General features: G+C 42.2%; 1 long non-coding RNA gene across 10 annotated transcripts in view; it reads right to left on the bottom strand.

Moving 5' to 3' along the window:
- LOC136105756 (uncharacterized) overlaps positions 1–17,288 on the bottom strand; it is a 206,547-nt gene that overhangs the window by 150,775 nt on the left and 38,484 nt on the right. The window contains exon 1 of one of the 10 annotated variants that reach the window (XR_011740755.1): positions 6,283–6,421. The exons of the other annotated variants lie outside the window; for them this stretch is intronic. This is a non-coding gene — a long non-coding RNA (uncharacterized lncRNA). Of the gene's footprint in view, positions 1–6,282; positions 6,422–17,288 lie in introns of those variants that run through there. 10 annotated transcript variants of the gene reach the window in all.

Genomic DNA, 17,288 nt, shown 5'->3' on the forward strand with positions numbered 1-17,288 from the left:
TTCCAAATTTCATGCTCCTCTAGAGCCCTGGCACCCACATGCACAGCCCTCTGATCTGGGATGCCATCAACACCAGTCATGGCTCTGCAAGCCTTCCTCCAGCCCTCCTTTGCTCACCTGTGCCAGCAGTACACCTGAGCTCTGCTCATCCCAACTACCTTGGTCTCACTGATTAGGCTGAAAATAGGCACAACTGCTCTTTCATTAGCTGTGTGCTAACTGGCAAAAGTTGTGGGGTATTTCCATTTGAAAAGGTTTCTTGTTGCCTTATTTCCTTCTAGTTTACACCTCCCATGTTTACGTTGATGTTGGCCACCAGAAACTGCAGCAAAGTGTTTTTCTGTTTATAACACCCTTTGGTTTTGCTACAGCAGCAGCAGGATCCCAGCTCCCACTCAATCTTGAAGTGACAGAATAGCTTTTGTGGTCATGCTAAGGCATGTAAAAACTGCTAAACCAGCCAAATGCTTCTTCAGATCTAGAGAGAAGTATCTTTCCCATTTCAATACACTTGCATGCTTTAATCTTTGCATGCCTCAGCTCTTCTTGGCTGAAGTAGAGAAGTGGAAGTAGTTTTTGCACTGCTGGTTCGTCTTCACAACAAACAAATGCAATAAATACCAGAAAACTAAAGAACAAGTTATTCTCCACTGATGGATACACCCTCTGTAGATTTTCAGATGTAGTTCTTCAGATTTCTCCCAAACAGGACGCACACAGAGTTATTAAGAGCTTTGTATGTCACTCCAAGAAAGTAATTTGAATGTGTCTTGGATAAAGAGCTTGCATCAGCCTAGTAATATTTTCTCTAAGCTTCATTAGCTCAGGATTGACAAGTGATAATGAGTCCTTCCTTTGCATTTCCTGATCTGCTTTCCACCCATCTATAAACAATAGTTCATTTGTAAGAAATACAAGTACAGTAATACTATACACAGTATTATTAAAATTATGTAATTTGCAGACAATATCAGCGTAAGCAGGGTCAGTTCTTATCTGAAAAGCAGTACTGAATGAAGTCTTTAAAAAGACACTTTTTTGAGGACAAACAAATCAAGCAGCAGGATTTGTTTCGGTGTTTCTGTTTGTCTGAGAATCTCTTCCCTTGGAAATACTGGGACCAGTGTAAACTGTTTTTACGCTGGTACCCACTTCCCGACATAAACCCAAGTGAAGGTCCAGGGTGATGCCTGAGCTACCTTTTCCTTCCTTGAGTTACAAAAACACATGGAATGGAGACCCTGAATGCAGCCCACTGAAACCATCCAGCCACGTTTGCTAACGGGACACTTTCTAGCTTTCAGCAAAGGAATGCTATTACATTCCTTAATCCACCTACAAATTATTGATGATTTTAACTTGCTTTCAGCAACAAGATATGTGTGCACAAGCTGTGCTATCTGACGAGCCAGCCAGCCGTACATGATCCATCAGCATCCTACCTCAGGTGTGTCAGAACCACAGTAAGATGACAAATTCTCTTTGTCATGCTTCAGCTTCTGCTGGTTGTTAACACAAAACAGGTGTAAAGCAAAGGAATAAAAAATACCAGCCGTCATGGCAGATATTGGAGAAGAGCACTGTGAACAAAGGGCTGACAGAAAGGATCCCTCGAGATGGGCCGTCAGCAGAAAAGACTGAAACGCTCTCCCCTGTCTGCAGCAGTCAATCACAGGAGAAATCCCTCCAGTTTTTTCACATTAAACCACTCGTGTCTTTCATTAGTCTTTAACGAGTTACAAGAAAACTGAAAAAACTGCCCAGGATAAACTTTGGTACCCACTTGGTACCAAAGTAGGATATGTACTTTTGAAAATGCCAGGTTTCTGCATTCAGCTTTAAGCTCCTGAATAGCTTTTGAAACCTCTGCAGATATGAACCAAAATCAGAGCTTTGTTTCAGGCTATGGACCACCAATCCAGCCTGTACCATTTACACAGACCAGCAAGAGGAAGTATAAAAGTATGGTGTCTCCAATTGAGCTGGCAACCAAAACTCAAAGACTTTTAACTGTCTCACTATGAAACCAGAGAACGCTGAGGTAACTTTTGCTGATAGTCAGCTCTGGAATTCCCAATGCCCTCTGAATGAGCAGAATCTGAGAATTATAACCACCTCTCCTATAAATCTTATTCAGAGTAGTCCTGAATCAAAGTCCACCAAAGCTGATGGGAGCCCTTCTTTCAACAGATTTGGGAAGAAATACTGGGTTCTGTGAAACCTACTGAGGTCCATAACAAAATACTCACTACAATTGATCCTGCCTTTCGTTTTCCTTTTTCATGCCTGATCCATGACCTATGCTCTCTTCTGAACATGACAGCTTATCTGCAGCCACATCTTTCCCATTTTGGCTCTTAGGCCTTTGTATTAAATGTTTTCAAATACAGTCCACATGTTTTTTAATACACTGAACTTGAATTTCATTTTATGGAACCCAAGTGACTGTGTTTGGTAATTTCTTTTCTCTTAGATCTGCCCATCTGATTTTTTTTTTTAATACCAGCCATGTACTTACTGTACTCTAATTTTCTGATGTGGCCTCACTTCAAGTTTTGACATTTTGCTGAAAAGTTTCAACAGCAATTAGTCAAAACATGATGATGTTTTGGTTTTCCGTTTAATCCATACCAGAGTATAGACCAAAGCAGTTTCCTTCCAGCAAACACAGGCTTTCTAATTACACTCACTCATCACAGGAGTAGTAAGAGCTTTTTCGGCAGAGGGGTGCCTCTCTAAGTTGATGTTCCAGTCTAATGAACATGTTTGATGCTCTTTCATGCCAAATGACAGTTTCCACAGCAGCAGCTCGGCTCTGGTTTACACTCCTCACCAACTCTCCCCCCACTGCATTTAAACTCTTCTATTTCCATTTAGACTCCGCTTTGATGATCTCCCAACACTTTCTGATTTAACCTTTTGCTGCTTTTAAAAAATATGCTGACTGTAACCGATTGAATTAACTTACCCAGAGTCAGGCAGCACTGCTTCCAGTGGTTATGGCACAAGACTGGGTGACCAGAAACTGAGACCCAAGCTGTAGGGCTGCATTTCAAATCTCACAGCCAAAGCAAAAGGAGGATTTTTAACCCTACCCATAATGGTTTGGAGTTCACTCTGGGTCCTGAGTTGTTCCAGCCCTCCCAGTGCAGGTCAGTGAGTGCACCTCTATCCACCTGTTCCCTGTGCCTCTCCAAACTGGAATGTAAATGCCCATAGGGGACAATTGCTCTTAGTGGACGAAGGAAATGCAGATCTTTATCACTAGACACGTTTACATTCAAAATATGACACACCTGTGAACTTCCCAGCAGCAAAATTGATCTGTGTTACTGCCCCAGAAACAACTGCATTAATGCACAGGTGGTAAGTGGGTTCATACCTGCATCTCCAGAGCAGTGCTGGAACATCTGCTATTTAAGCATCAACCAGGACCCAGGGCAGCATTTTGCATAAAGGGACATTCTAACTACATATTTAGAGAAAAATGAATTCGAATACTGAAAAATATCCCAAAGTTTCCATAAAGAGAGACATTATGAAAACTATTGGATTATTTATTCCATATTGTTATTAGAATTTTCATAAATATTATCCCCATGGCAGCAAGTTATGACTTGGTATCCCTTAGGTCAACATAAAATTGTGTCAAATGCTTTCAGTAAACAATACAATTTAGCTGCTTTAACATCTGGAATAAACATTTCCAGAGCATGACATTTTTCTTGTCTATCTGGTAAGCTAATAGACCATTAAATACTAAATATGAGAGAGCAAGGAAATGTACCCCACACATATACACAATGATAGCACTCATGAAGAAGAATGGTTGTTTCATATTGATTGCATACCTGATTGCAGTGTGAGTACGTGGCACAAGCCAGTAACCTAAAAATAGCTGTCCTAACATTATTTTAACTCCCAAGTGACTTAGGAGCTTGTTAAAATTTTACCCCATATCCAAACTTGTCTGAAAAATATGAATTGTACAACCTAAGCATCTTTTACCACTTCCAGTCAAAAAACACCTTTCCCAACAAATAGGAAAAGAAGGAGAGAGAAACAATATTTAAAACACAGCATAAAATGCATTGCAGAGAAGCGTACAGAAGCATCGCCATCACCAAGCAGATATCTCAGACTTGCTCTCTCAATACCATTATCATAAGATGCTTCTAAGTTTAAAAACCCCTGCAGCAATCTGACTTCTAAACACAGGAAATACTGTTCCTGTAATGCTGCCCCTATTCTCTTGTTTTGTGAATACTGCATCTGTATGGGACACACACAAACACTACAAAAGCTCAAGTAGGCCAGATTTTCAGGAACGGGGGACACAGCCCAGCCGAGCCCTGCAGGCTCCCTTCATCATGTTCCTTGTGTTGGGGCACAGCAGCCCCAGTCCAGGGAGCCAGTGCAGTGTCACCCAGGAATGGCAGAGCTCTCAAATACCCTGATGAGACAGTTTTTCAGATGCTTCATGCTATCAGCCAGCAGCAGGAATGATCTCCAGGCCAAATACATAATAGAAAGCAATGTGAACCATGACAACATCAAGATAACACCACGTGAGACAGAGAGCTCACTCATTTCACTAACAATGATACAAATCAAGAGCCATTCCATAGAATTGCAGAACTTCTCTCCCCTCTACCTTTACACACAAAGGGTTACTACCCAAATTTAAAAACAACCTGACTTGGTTGCAGCAAGGTCACCTGTGCCAACGTTGCCCAGACAACATCCCTAAGAGAAAGAAATCTGTTAATGATGGATAATGAGGTGGGCTAAAGTTCATGTCTTTTGAAACAATCGAAAGTAGAAAAAGGATGAATCTGGAATTCTGGCTCTGTAACATAACCATGCATCAGAAAACGAGGATGCAGATCCTGGATTCTTTTCCTTTTTCTGAAAAGCAAGAACTTTTTGTAAATGATAAATAATTGGTAAAAACTTTTTTAATGGAAAAAATTCTTTTTCTTCAAAAGACATGCCAGTAGACAAGTATTGATCAAGCTGAACAGGTACATTTCAGATTCCACTGCAACAGTTTTGGATTTTGCTGTATCCTGACTACCTCAGTTATTTGCTAACGTAAGCATAGCAAATTATCTGTTATCATCTAGCTGAAGCTATTAGACTGCAGCTAATAATTTACTGCTCAACTCATCTTTATTCTGAACATGTAAATTATTAATTGATTACAGGTTTTCTGTAGTCATCTGTGCAAATGACTGCTCTTGCCATTCATTACTGCCTCCTTTTCTACCTGCCTGTCAATCAGCTCATCTTGGTGATGCCAAAATAACGTTTTACCCTTGTGCTGTTTGTGGAGCAATGCAGCTCAAATGAAAGCACAGAGAAGCCCACACCACAGCTATGCAGCCTCTCAGGTGTATCATGCTGACATTTGGGATGCATGATGTTCACTGAGTTTTTGGCACTTTTGGAAGACAGTATGAAAATCGCGTTGCACAACACACTGTTCTTGTTCCCCACAAATAGAGACCATAAGCAAGAAGTCAAAAACTAGAACAAATCTCAAGCACTTTGCACATTTGTTCACATATTTGGCTGTACATAAGGTAAAAAGGACAACTGGAGCTATGGAGATACAGAATTATTAAACGCAATGCTTTTCACGTACACTAGGCGCAGAGCCACGTCCTTCTTTTTCAGACCCGACTCGTGCTAACTTAAGGGTATTTTGGCAGCCTCACACATGCATCTCAGGGCCATGCTTTACAAAGTACGACTATAGTATCAGCTTGTTCTGTGAATCTGGAGAGCTTTACTCACAAGATTCCACACACCAAGTACTTCCATGCCTGTGCGCAGAAGGCAGTGGCTGCCGTCCGCCTGCCCTGACTGTCAGCTCTCTAAGGCAAGTATTGTGTGTACACAAAAAATACTCTTACTGCTGATAGAGGCAAACAAACAAACAAACAAACAAACAAATATTTTAAAAATTATAAATTACAGTGACCCCTTGAAGATTTGGAAAGAAATGGAGCAGTGGCAGGTGCCTTCTTTGGCAAGGTAGAGAATAACATGTGAGTTCAGATGAGCTTCAAGTGTTAGATCTACAGCAGCTTTGCCCATTTTTCCACCAGGCACTGAGAACGGGTTATGTATAGGTTCCTCCTATCTGCTGAAACAACAGTTTCTTAGGTCATGGTAAAAAGCCAGGATATCTGGCTGCATTTATTCCATTACAAGCTGTGGTTTTAATCTTGTAAGAAATCATGTGATGGCTTTATCTCTGGCTTTAAAAAGACCTACCTCCAGATGCCTGTGCTTGGAGGGGCTGTGTTAGAGGAGGTGAAGCAGGAAAAGCCTGGCTAATTTCAGAGCTCTGCCGACAAGAAAACACCAACACATCCCAGCCACAGCGCGAGCCTCGAGCTCTCCTGGGCTCAGCAGGAAAGATCCTTTACGTGAGTACTCACTGCAACACGATGAAGGCATGGGAAAGGCACAGCACCTAGAATCACGAATCAATCCAACCAAAAGAAGGACAAGAAATCAGGAAATTTGTTTAAGATTATTAATTTGTTTTTTTCTCGTCTTTTTTTTAATGATACGTATGCATTACATCTTCAATATTTTTCCTTCCACCCTGAAGATTAGACAAATAAAATTTTCCCTTGCTGCATGTCATATAATATCTTCATCCTAGAAACAGAGACTTTAGGAAAACACAGCAAGGCTCAGATACTCAAAAGGTATTTGGATGACTAATTCCCCTTGGTTTCAATGTGTGCGAAAGGCCCAAGTATTTTTGAGACCTGGGGGCTAAATATGAGACTTGCTAGAAATATGTACTCATTTGCAAAAATGCCTGTAAGTTACTCTTCTTCCCAGTCATCGGTGGTACTTCAGCTCTCAAACCTCAGTTTAAGGTAGCAACGTATCATCATTCTTTTTCACACTTCACTTCCACCAAGCAGAAAATGGTTGTTCTTTGTGCTAGCTGCCTCCTGGTCTTCTCCCGCACCTCAGATTCTTTTCCATCCAGCCTCCCTGATTTTAGTAAGGAAGGGAGACAGGAAGAAGGAGATGCTTATATCTGTGTGGAGTCACATCTGCAGCCAGCCCTCCTGTATTCAATCCTCTGATTTGGCTGTAGGGAAGAAGCAGGTCTTGATTGCACAGAGCTTTGAAGTTTAATGGTGATTGGAACACGGGCTGAAAGACAACGCCACTACCACATTTATATCAAAAGTTGATTATCTATTGAAAGAAAGTCTGTTTATATGTTTACTGCCACTTCTGCAAATATACAGGGAAAGGAGAGGGAAATTAGCATATGAAAATGCCAGATGTGACAAATCGCTATCAAAGTAGGATAGGGCTGGGCTCAGATCAAAGAGGTCTGCTAATTTGGAATAAGTCTGATACCGTCTTTCCTGTCTTAGAGTAACTTTAAGCCCTCACGGTAAAAAGTTTTCTAGGGAACCAGAAAAAACACATCTGAGTTTCTCATTTTACAGACTTTACATTTGTATGACGATATTGTTTATTTTACACAGTTGCAGGATAGCACCAAAAGAACAACATGAATTTTCTCTGGTACCTTTCAGTCCATGTTCAAAGACATGAAGTATTTGGCATACAAGATTTATGCACCAAGGTGATACTCTAACAAATTATGTCAAGACATCTGAAAGTCATCATTTCTGTGCACATGCATGCGTTTTAAAAGAAAATGTACAAGAGGATCAAAAACAAGATTAAACCACATCTGTTTGAGTTTAAACTACATTGTCTGCAGAGTTCAAAGTTGTTTCCTTTTGTCTAAAAAAAACTTACCCAGCTGTTTTTTATCTTGAATTCCTACCACTATCAAAGAAGTGTTTTCATTGGCCAACCAATGTTATTTCTAGAAGTTGAGCTAGTTAGGAATGGAGCTAAGTAAGAAAATATGCTTTATTCATCAAAAGTCTACCCTCTGTGACTTGGCTTGGCACACTGAAAAATTAATAGAGAGGTTTCATCAGGTTCTAGTGGGAGCAGTGTATCTACTGTATGTCATCATGCCATAAATTAGGTCCTCAATCTTTTAATGCAAGTAATTGACTACAACTGACACCGATAAGGAAAAAAATGAGACAGAATGAATTGGAAGAGGCACAAATTATAGAATAAATCAACAAATACAGCACAAATTCAATATGTGGGAAAGAGAAATGTTTTGAAAACTGTCGTCAATCCGTAAACATTCTGCATAAATGCAGGTGTTGTGCAGTAGTGTTGTAATAGCAGGACTTGTTCAGCTACCACTGACAAATGTACACACACGTATGTATGTATATGTACACATGCACACACACACAATAACACTAGACCATGAACTCCTGATGTTCAATGTTATACAAAAAGAAAAACAGGTGGTACAAGACTGCCTCCATCATAATGACAGTGTTTTGTGTTAAAATATGAAAGAAATATGAAGTTGAACTAAAAGCACATGATGTGACAGCTGCATACCAAGTAACAAATTTAACTTTTCTATAGGCCCTCCACCTTTCTAAATGGCTTCAAGTAGCATGGGAAGGTCTGTTTCACACACCAGAGCCACAGCTTCACTCCACTAGAAATGGGTTGAAGCCTCCTATTAACTAAGCTGCATCCTAAATCCCAGAGGCAAAGTTCCCCACATCCTAAGGCCAGTCTGGATCCACAAACCAAGCAGCCTGTTCCCAGAGCTGCCCTCTCTCCCCTCCCAACAGGGAAGGGAAGGGAAGGGAAGGGAAGGGAAGGGAAGGGAAGGGAAGGGAAGGGAAGGGAAGGGAAGGGAAGGGAAGGGAAGGGAAGGGAAGGGAAGGGAAGGGAAGGGAAGGGAAGGGAAGGGAAGGGAAGGGAAGGGAAGGGAAGGGAAGGGAAGGGAAGGGAAGGGAAGGGAAGGGAAGGGAAGGGAAGGGAAGGGAAGGGAAGGGAAGGGAAGGGAAGGGAAGGGAAGGGAAGGGAAGGGAAGGGAAGGGGCAGCCATTGCTCTTCAACCAGGAGCCCATGGCAGGAGAAGCTGCAAAAGCTGGGCTTGTTCCAGCAGGCAGAAAGGTACACAGGTGGAGACCTGAGAGTCCTGCTCTGGATTTTGGTATCTGTATCCCCCCTGAAGTTTACTTTGAAAATCTGGCCCTATTTTTTCTGAAGTCAGGAACATAACTTGCTTTTATTATGCAGAAAATAGGAAAATCGAGCAGTTGTGCACTCTACAGCTGGTCCACTAATGTCACAATCTTTTCAATATGTTCATTATTCAGTTGTCACAGATTCATACATTTGATAGCTCTCAATCTGCAGATCATTCATATCATGGCCTAACAGCTGGCATTTCATGCCATAACACTGTAACTATGTACCCTTAATGTATAGAACATATGTGGCTAACTTTGCTTACCAACTGAGTACATATTGTGTGCTCTGCAGTCAAATGTAATTTTACACATTTCCAATTTACATTTAACATTGTGTGGGATAAACTAATAAATCGCTTGGCCTGGAAAGAGGAACAATACCAGCTAATTCATGTAACTAATCAGAAGCACATAATTTTTGTTATTTGTTTTCACTGGAATCTTGAATTTGAATATATTTTGGGTGGTCTTTGTTCTAAACTTGTTCTTCTCTTCCTTCCAAAATCTAATGTTTCAGAGTAGCCTTTATTTGTCTTATCTGTTCCACAAAAATTCAAAAAAACAGTGATTCAATCTGTTGACATATGTTTAGAGACCACTCATAGAAGGCTGGCTCTCTGTGTACAGCTCAGGAGGAAAAACTGTAACTGGGTTCTCTAAAGGAGGAAAGTTCAAGAATGGAAATAAATCAAGATGAAGAACAATAAGAAAATATGCTGTCAAGTTATTCAAACACTTTCTGGCATACAGCAAGAAAAATAGCCCCAGTGTCCCCCTCATTACTTAATGCAATTCTCTTTTTCCAGGTCATGGTAATACATGTTCCAACCACCATCTGAAAACTGAATACAAAGCTGGCCAGAAACAGAATTCATACAGCTCCAAGAGAATGTGTCCAATAATGCCCAAATGCCTTGGAAACTTACGTCAAACTTTCAAAGTCCCAAAGCAACATTTAGGCCCAATTTCAGTGCTTAAGCCTCATGCCTTTAAATATCCTTTTGCATCTGGCTTAGGCCAGCAAGTGCATTCAGCTGTAGTTACACAAACTTCTTTATTTTTTATAGGAGCGCCGTGCCTCTCCGTAGCAGATCATCCGATGAGCAAAGGCAGCTAGGCCTAGGAACAGTAACGCAGCAAAAAACACGCATTTCAAAAATATGCTGCCATTGCCTTTCCCTGATGCTCCAGAGCCCTCCAAGGAGGTGAGCTGAGGACAGAGAGCGAGCAGCAAATATCCTGGCTCTACCCACTGCATGTAACAGCTCCCTTCAGTGCTATTTCAGGGAATTTCTTTTCCCTTCCCAGACCAATACACCCTTCATCATTTCGAAGATGGATAAATGCGGATTGGGGCTTTTGAGGTTTTTGGACAAATAACAGCAATATGGACCACTGAAGTGATTTGAATTTCAAATCTGTGGGGGAGCTGGAGGGCAGCCCTTAGCAGATGGTTGGTCACAACTGCCTGTGCAGCAAATATTATGGTGTATTCACTTTCTAACTGCATCTTAGTAGCAGACAAGTCTTTTTTTGAAAAACAGATTACAGCAATCTGCACCTTCACTGCACTCCTTGAAAAATCTGTGTGGCAAAAGCAAACATTTGCTTAGAAAAAAATTGTGTGTAAATATCGTGTAAATATGGAATAAGTATTTATAAGTAATGTGTGTATCTGAGTCACATAAACATGCTCAGAGACATAACTTCCTAAGAGCTTTTCACAGCACTGATGCCAGGAGAAAGAGCGACACACCCTACAACAGCAATGCTCTCTCACTAACCAGTTCCCCTGTGATATGATTGAATCTCAATAGCCAAAAGGAACAGACCCCTCAGCTGTGGACAGACAGTCTTCCTGGGATCATTGCCTAGCGAGCAGAGATCAGAGTTCTCCCTTGTGCTTGGGCAATTCGTGTCAGAGATACCATCACATAGCTTAGGATAAACGTTTAGTTCTCTCAGTCCCACAGTCGTCCTAACACTCCCACAAAGTCATTAAGTGCCTATTTTCAAGCATCAGAACACCAGAAAATATGAAAATTTAACCCCCAACAAGATTACAGTGTTGACATCATATTGGTTTTGGTAATATTGCTTCATATTATGGAAACTTTGAAGGCTATAGTTATGGGAAGGCATCGCCGCCTTCCTTTCCAGATGAACCATCTGTTGTCTTTTAAAACACACACCAGGAGCCAGCAATTCAGCTCCGAGCTCACCTACAGAGCACTTTGGGGAGGAAGTGTGATATGCAACGGCTTTGCTTCGCTAATTGAGCTCTGCTCTGTCTTCTTCAATGGCCACGTCTGGCCTTACACAAGCAGCTTTAATAACATTGCTCTGGAGGGAAAAACAGACTCAAAATCCTTTTGTTTAATCACTCCAAAACACAGTAAATATTTCAAAAGAACTTAATAATATAAAAGCAAACATCAGGGGCAAAATTCTGCTGTTTTGAAAACAATTTTAGAGATGTTTTGTGTCCAAAGAGACCCCTTTAAATATTGTTAAAACTACACAGTGTTCTTATTAGTCCTACTAGCACAGGACCTGTGAGCTCTGGTCAAGTGTTTTAACCTATTGTACAAAGACATGAAGACACAACACATCCCAGGACAGTTTGTAATTAAAACAAGAGATAATTGAGGGATACAGGCAAGCCAGAGGGGTATCCAAGGTAGCCGTGATCATCCAGCCAAGCTGTGCCTCATTCTAATCTTTAGATTTTTGATGCGTATCAAGCAACCACAGGGAGTTTTATGGAAGTTTTGAAGGAACACACGCGCTTTGTGAACGTGCAAGAGAAGTTCCTCCCATAAGCATGAAGAAAAATGCACATAGGATGCAACAAGAAGGCTTTCCATGCTGTACTATCTATTAAGGCCCAAACATTCCTCGGTTGGTCTTTTTAACTGATGCTAAAATTTAGCCCTAAAAGTAACAGCCGCTGCCCATTCTGTCCTAGAACAGAGCAGTTTATCTTACAGTGCATGTAAATTGATGAACATTTCCCACTTTAAACTATTTTATGCTTTCATTATAATTGTTTTGCTTTACTCAGTGACTTCCTGACTCAAGCCAAAATGATTTATATGTGGGACTAGATTTTGTGTATCAGCAATATCCCCTGATACAGTTCCTCAGAAATACTTGAAAGGTATGCCTATTCCTACCACATAAAGGCTTAAAACTAATATTTTTTCCTCACAAGTAAACACCAGATGTCTCTGCATGATGACACGTTGCAGGACACAAGACTTAAGAAAAGTAATGTCCAGTCTGTGGATCTGCAGGGTCTGGCACGGCAGGAGGACCTGAACCTGTCCGTACCTTTCCGCTGCGTTATCAAGAGGTGGCAGTGTTGGATCCACCATCACCTTCAGCCTCAGCCCAGCCTCCACAAACAGCAGCTGCCAGCACAAATGCAGCCTTAATAATGACAAATTACACATCCGCTGCTCAATTAGTCATCATTCATGTTGGGAGCCCGTCCTCCATCAGGTGGCTACAGTTAAAATCCTTAATACTGAATTAGCCATTTTGTTAACAAATTAAAAAAAAAAACAACACCAACACAGTACTGGAGAGATGGGGACTCACAGGCTCATGCCGACACATGTGCCCCGGGCAGAGTCACTGACATGGGGTCCCTGCTTCTCTGGGCTGAGGTTTTTCAAAATAAAGCAGATGAATTATGGGACAGCAACCCCAGACAATGCCCGACGGGACCACTTCAGCCGCTGGTCACGTCCTGCAAATGCTGAGCACCAAGCAAAAGGTTGATGGGCTCAAAGTTATGAAGAAGTTTAGCTACAGTAAAAGCACTGCAGCTTCTCGAAGGCTCAAACTCAGCTCAAATATGTCTTTACTACACCATGGGGTGGAGACACACATGTATGTTCTCTGCTCGTACCCCAGGTTAGGCAGAGGCCAGCTCCAGGTTGGGAAGCATTAAGCACACTGGAAGGTGCCTTGTCTCAGATAATTAGCCCTGCCCAGGGGGAAAATGCAGTATTTTGGCCACAATCATACAGTCAGCCCAGCCAATTCGGGACATGCAGGGAGCTGAGGTGGGTGCCTGCCTGGCCAGATGCCTTTGCACAAGGCGAAGGATATAATGTCTTAGGCCTGAGACTCAGGAACACCTTTTGAAAACTAGATGCATGTTCCTAAATCAATTAAGCCTTAAAATTGCAAATGGAGCCATGTCTAGGTATCCTTGAAGACCTTAGCTGTGCTATTGAGCGAGACACTCCACCATCTGGCACAATCAGTCCCAAAATCAACACTAAATTCAGGAGCTGCATGGAAAAACTAGTATTTTCCCTTCTACCATAGGACATCACGTCCACGTGGTGAACTTTGCCTCACCTCACAACTGAAAGACCAAATCACTGAGGACCAGCTTGTAAGTGCTTGCTCACCCACTTCTACGTACCCCAGTGGAAATACTGGAGGAAGTATCTGCTACTCAGTGAGAGTAAGAGGCAAACAACCTGGCTCAGAAAGGAAACATAACACCAGCTGATTCAGAGCTTTTTAGCATATGAATGTGTAAATTTGCTGTGACAGGTGGGATGTTTCAATGGCTTTCAATACAAAGCCAACTGCTACTCAGTTATCATTAGACATTTCTCACTGAAATGTCAATGACCAGTGCCCCATGCTGGGTAACAAAGCTCTGAATTAGTTTTTGAAAAGAGAGAGTGAGAGCAACTAAAAACAATATCCCTGCTGGGTAGTTTCCTGATGGGAGCACAACTAGCAAAATATTTGTTCATGCAAATGTTTCCTGACATGAGCAGCTTAACCATATCAATGTGTTTCATGCAGGAGGAAAATAAACAACAAATAATGAAAAGCACATGAGGCAAATAGAAATATTTGGAATCATCCTAATTACAGAAATCTTCACTTTAAGGAAAGAGCCAGAGAGTCCAGCAGCCCAGCACTGACCTCAGTCTGTAACAGAGCCAGGGCAGGAAGAGTCCTAGGAGGAGATTTCCAAGACGGCTTAGCCCTTATACCTCTTTGTCAGATATTCAAGAGTATTCAGCATGTGGCAAGTCTTTCAGCAGCAGCTGCTGGCCACTGAGCCTCAGCAGCAGCGCTCGAGAGATCTCTTCCCACACACCCTGGTCCCGGCTCCATCCCCACCCACACTGCACCCACATCAGGTCCCCCGGCTCTGCGGGGACGGGAGCTGTGGCTCTGCTCCCCACCGTGCCGGCGGGACTCTCCTGGCTTTCGCAAGCTGGCTCTGCAAACCAGAGAGCTACCAAAGCCCACACGTAGATGTTAACTTCAGCATTTCTCGCACACGGAGCGGTCCCCCGCCCAGGATAACACTCTGCCTGCAGGCCACTCTATTGCAGGATTTGCAAGGATGAGAGGCAAAGGATAATCTCACTAGACGGGTGTCCTGGAAAGTATTAGTAAAACCGGGGACACATTTCAGGGACTTGCTAAGACTTTATGGTGGCTACTATCCAACAGCCAGCACACAGGAAAAGGGCCTGTATATTTTTACTCTGCTGGAATAATACAGAGAAATGTTCCCATCTGTTTCCCTTCCAAGATGAATAACAACAGAACATCAGCTGATTTTGCCCAGCCACAAGAGACAAAATAGTCCAGCAGTCCTATCAGCCACAGCTGAGGCCAGGATTTAAGTCCTCAGTGAATCATAGAATGTCCTGAGTTGGAAGGGACCCACAAGGGTCATCAAGTCCAACTCCTGTCCCAGGGGGTCACATACATCCCTCCTGCAACAATCCTCTTCACCTCAACAGTCCTCCCACCATTACCTGTTTCAATAGCATTTCAGTTGTGCTGCTTCAATTTGTTTTTATTAAAATAAACACAGAGGGGCTCAGAAGCTACACTAACAAAATGACTCAACTGCAGACGTACTAATGTCTAAGAGACTTGCGACAAGACAAGCTGGAAGAAAAGCGCTTTATTTCCTTCTACAGCAGGCAGAACCTGTATTCCAGGGACAGATGGGATTTTCTTCAAACTAGAAAAACACTGTTTGCTGTGACCCAACACAGTCATGCCCAGTGAACCAGCTGTCATGTTCTAAATACACTAAGTGCTACACAAGTGAAACCAAACAAATGCATTCAAAAAGATTAACAACTCTAAAGCTAAATGACATGGAGACTTCTATGTTTTTATCTCCAGGATACCTGGGACATTTGTTGTGAACACAAGTATACTGCACATGCCTACAATTTATTGAATTAAACCCAGAGTAGGTTCCGTTGTATAAAGTAGCACTTTCTTCCCTTACCTAATGCAGATGAAATCTTGAACTTCAATGCCCATCTGCAATACCATGTTCCGTTACCAATACATTGAGCAAATTAAACTAAGTTCGTCTGGAATTGCATTTTTTCTAGTTTGGTTTTTGAGGTTATGAGCAGGGCTTCAGGCAGCTGCTGCAATCAGTCTGTAAGTTAAATGTTGGTTTCATGGTGGCTGATGACCTAACAGAAACAGCAAATGTTGAACATAAGGGGAAAACAACAGAATCCTGTTTAATCATCTTACATTTCCTTTTTTTTTTTTTGTCTAAAAAAAAAGTTAAAGGGATTAAAAACTTCAGCCATTTTGCCACAAGAGCCTTTAGTTTCAATCCACAAAAAGACACAGTGGGGGGATTAATTTTGCTTAACAGTCAACTTGAAAAGTTTCCTTTAAACAAGACACGCTGCATTTAGCTTTGAAGTTCAGATGTTAGCTCCAGTGTGAATCCAAAGAGAGTTTCAAGGAGCACATTCGCACCTAGGCTTTGCCTACAGAAGAGGATTTACAGCAGTGGATCTTTGGCCACAGATACCTGTGTGTACCATGGGCCATAAGCAAAATCACAACGAATATACACAAGCTACCAATATGCACCAAAGCTGCTGTTGATGTTTATATGACTCCCAATACTGCATTTGCAGGCTAATGGCTTGGCACGTGACAGCACATTAAACTGCAGGGCAGCACGAGCTGGTGTGGACTGGGCTGCAGAGCCACAGCACACTCGATCACCAGCACTGAGGATGCTGCTGCACGTCCACCCCAGAGAAGCGCTCATCTGAAATGTGTCAGAGCTGGGATACAGCCTGCACTCACATCGACACATTGGAGATTATATTTTATATTGAGCAGGTTAGAGAGGCCTTGCAAGGTTTACTCTTCTTCTTGCTTGGTCCTGCTCACCCAAAGGCCTCCAAAACGTCTGCTATCCGAAACATGACTTCAAAGATGAAGAAAAAACGGAAAGCAAACATCTTAGAGCCCAAATGGAGGCAGACAACTACACCCAGTTCTCCAGGAAGTGTCACTTTACAATATGCAAAGTCTGTGGAGGTGATGACATTAACACCCACAGCAGAATTTCACCCCCAGTGCTGCTAAGAAGCAGCTGAGAAGCTCACAGCTCTGCTCCAAGGTGTCTGTTGAAGTGTCCTGTATTTCTTTGCACTTCCCTGACAACAGCTCTCTGTGGCTCTCTCATAACACTGTGTATTGTGAAATCAGAGTTATTAGCTATGTTAGCCGAGGCAGGGTGCAAAATAACCCCGAGCCCTCTTTCTTAGATCTTGGAAAACTATTTGACCCAGCTTTATTTCCTTACTATGATTATATTAAAAAATAGGCGCTGAAAGAGTTTACAAACCCTTTTCATGTGGAGAGGAGGAACGTGAGTTCCCTTTAATCTTTCATAGCTTGTGTGTGTTAATGGCATGCTTAAAGAGTGTCAGCTGATTTGAATTTTGCCAGGGATATGCAGGGGCCACCAAAGTCAAAGGAGGTCTGTCCTTGCAATGAGAGAGCGGCTGCAGGAGCCAGGACAGAGGTGACCATGGGGAATGCAGATCTAGAAAGTTACCGTGCTGAGATCATCACATGAGCAGGATGATCTCTTCGGCAGACTGAAGTCCACATGCACAGGTTGGATTTGACCTAGACCAGGGACAGGCAGACTTTCTTGTTCTCTTCTGCTCATTTGACATCTCCAAATTGCTTTCTCACTTAAGCATAGGCATCTTTGCAGAAGAGTGCAGTCTTCACTGCAATGATGGAGATCAACTTTAGTTTATGATGGGTGGCTTACTATGAAGGTAAAAGACTGATTGTTACGTAGGA

Source organism: Patagioenas fasciata, chromosome 10, assembly GCF_037038585.1.
Source record: "Patagioenas fasciata isolate bPatFas1 chromosome 10, bPatFas1.hap1, whole genome shotgun sequence".
NCBI classification, from domain to species: Eukaryota; Metazoa; Chordata; class Aves; order Columbiformes; family Columbidae; genus Patagioenas; species Patagioenas fasciata.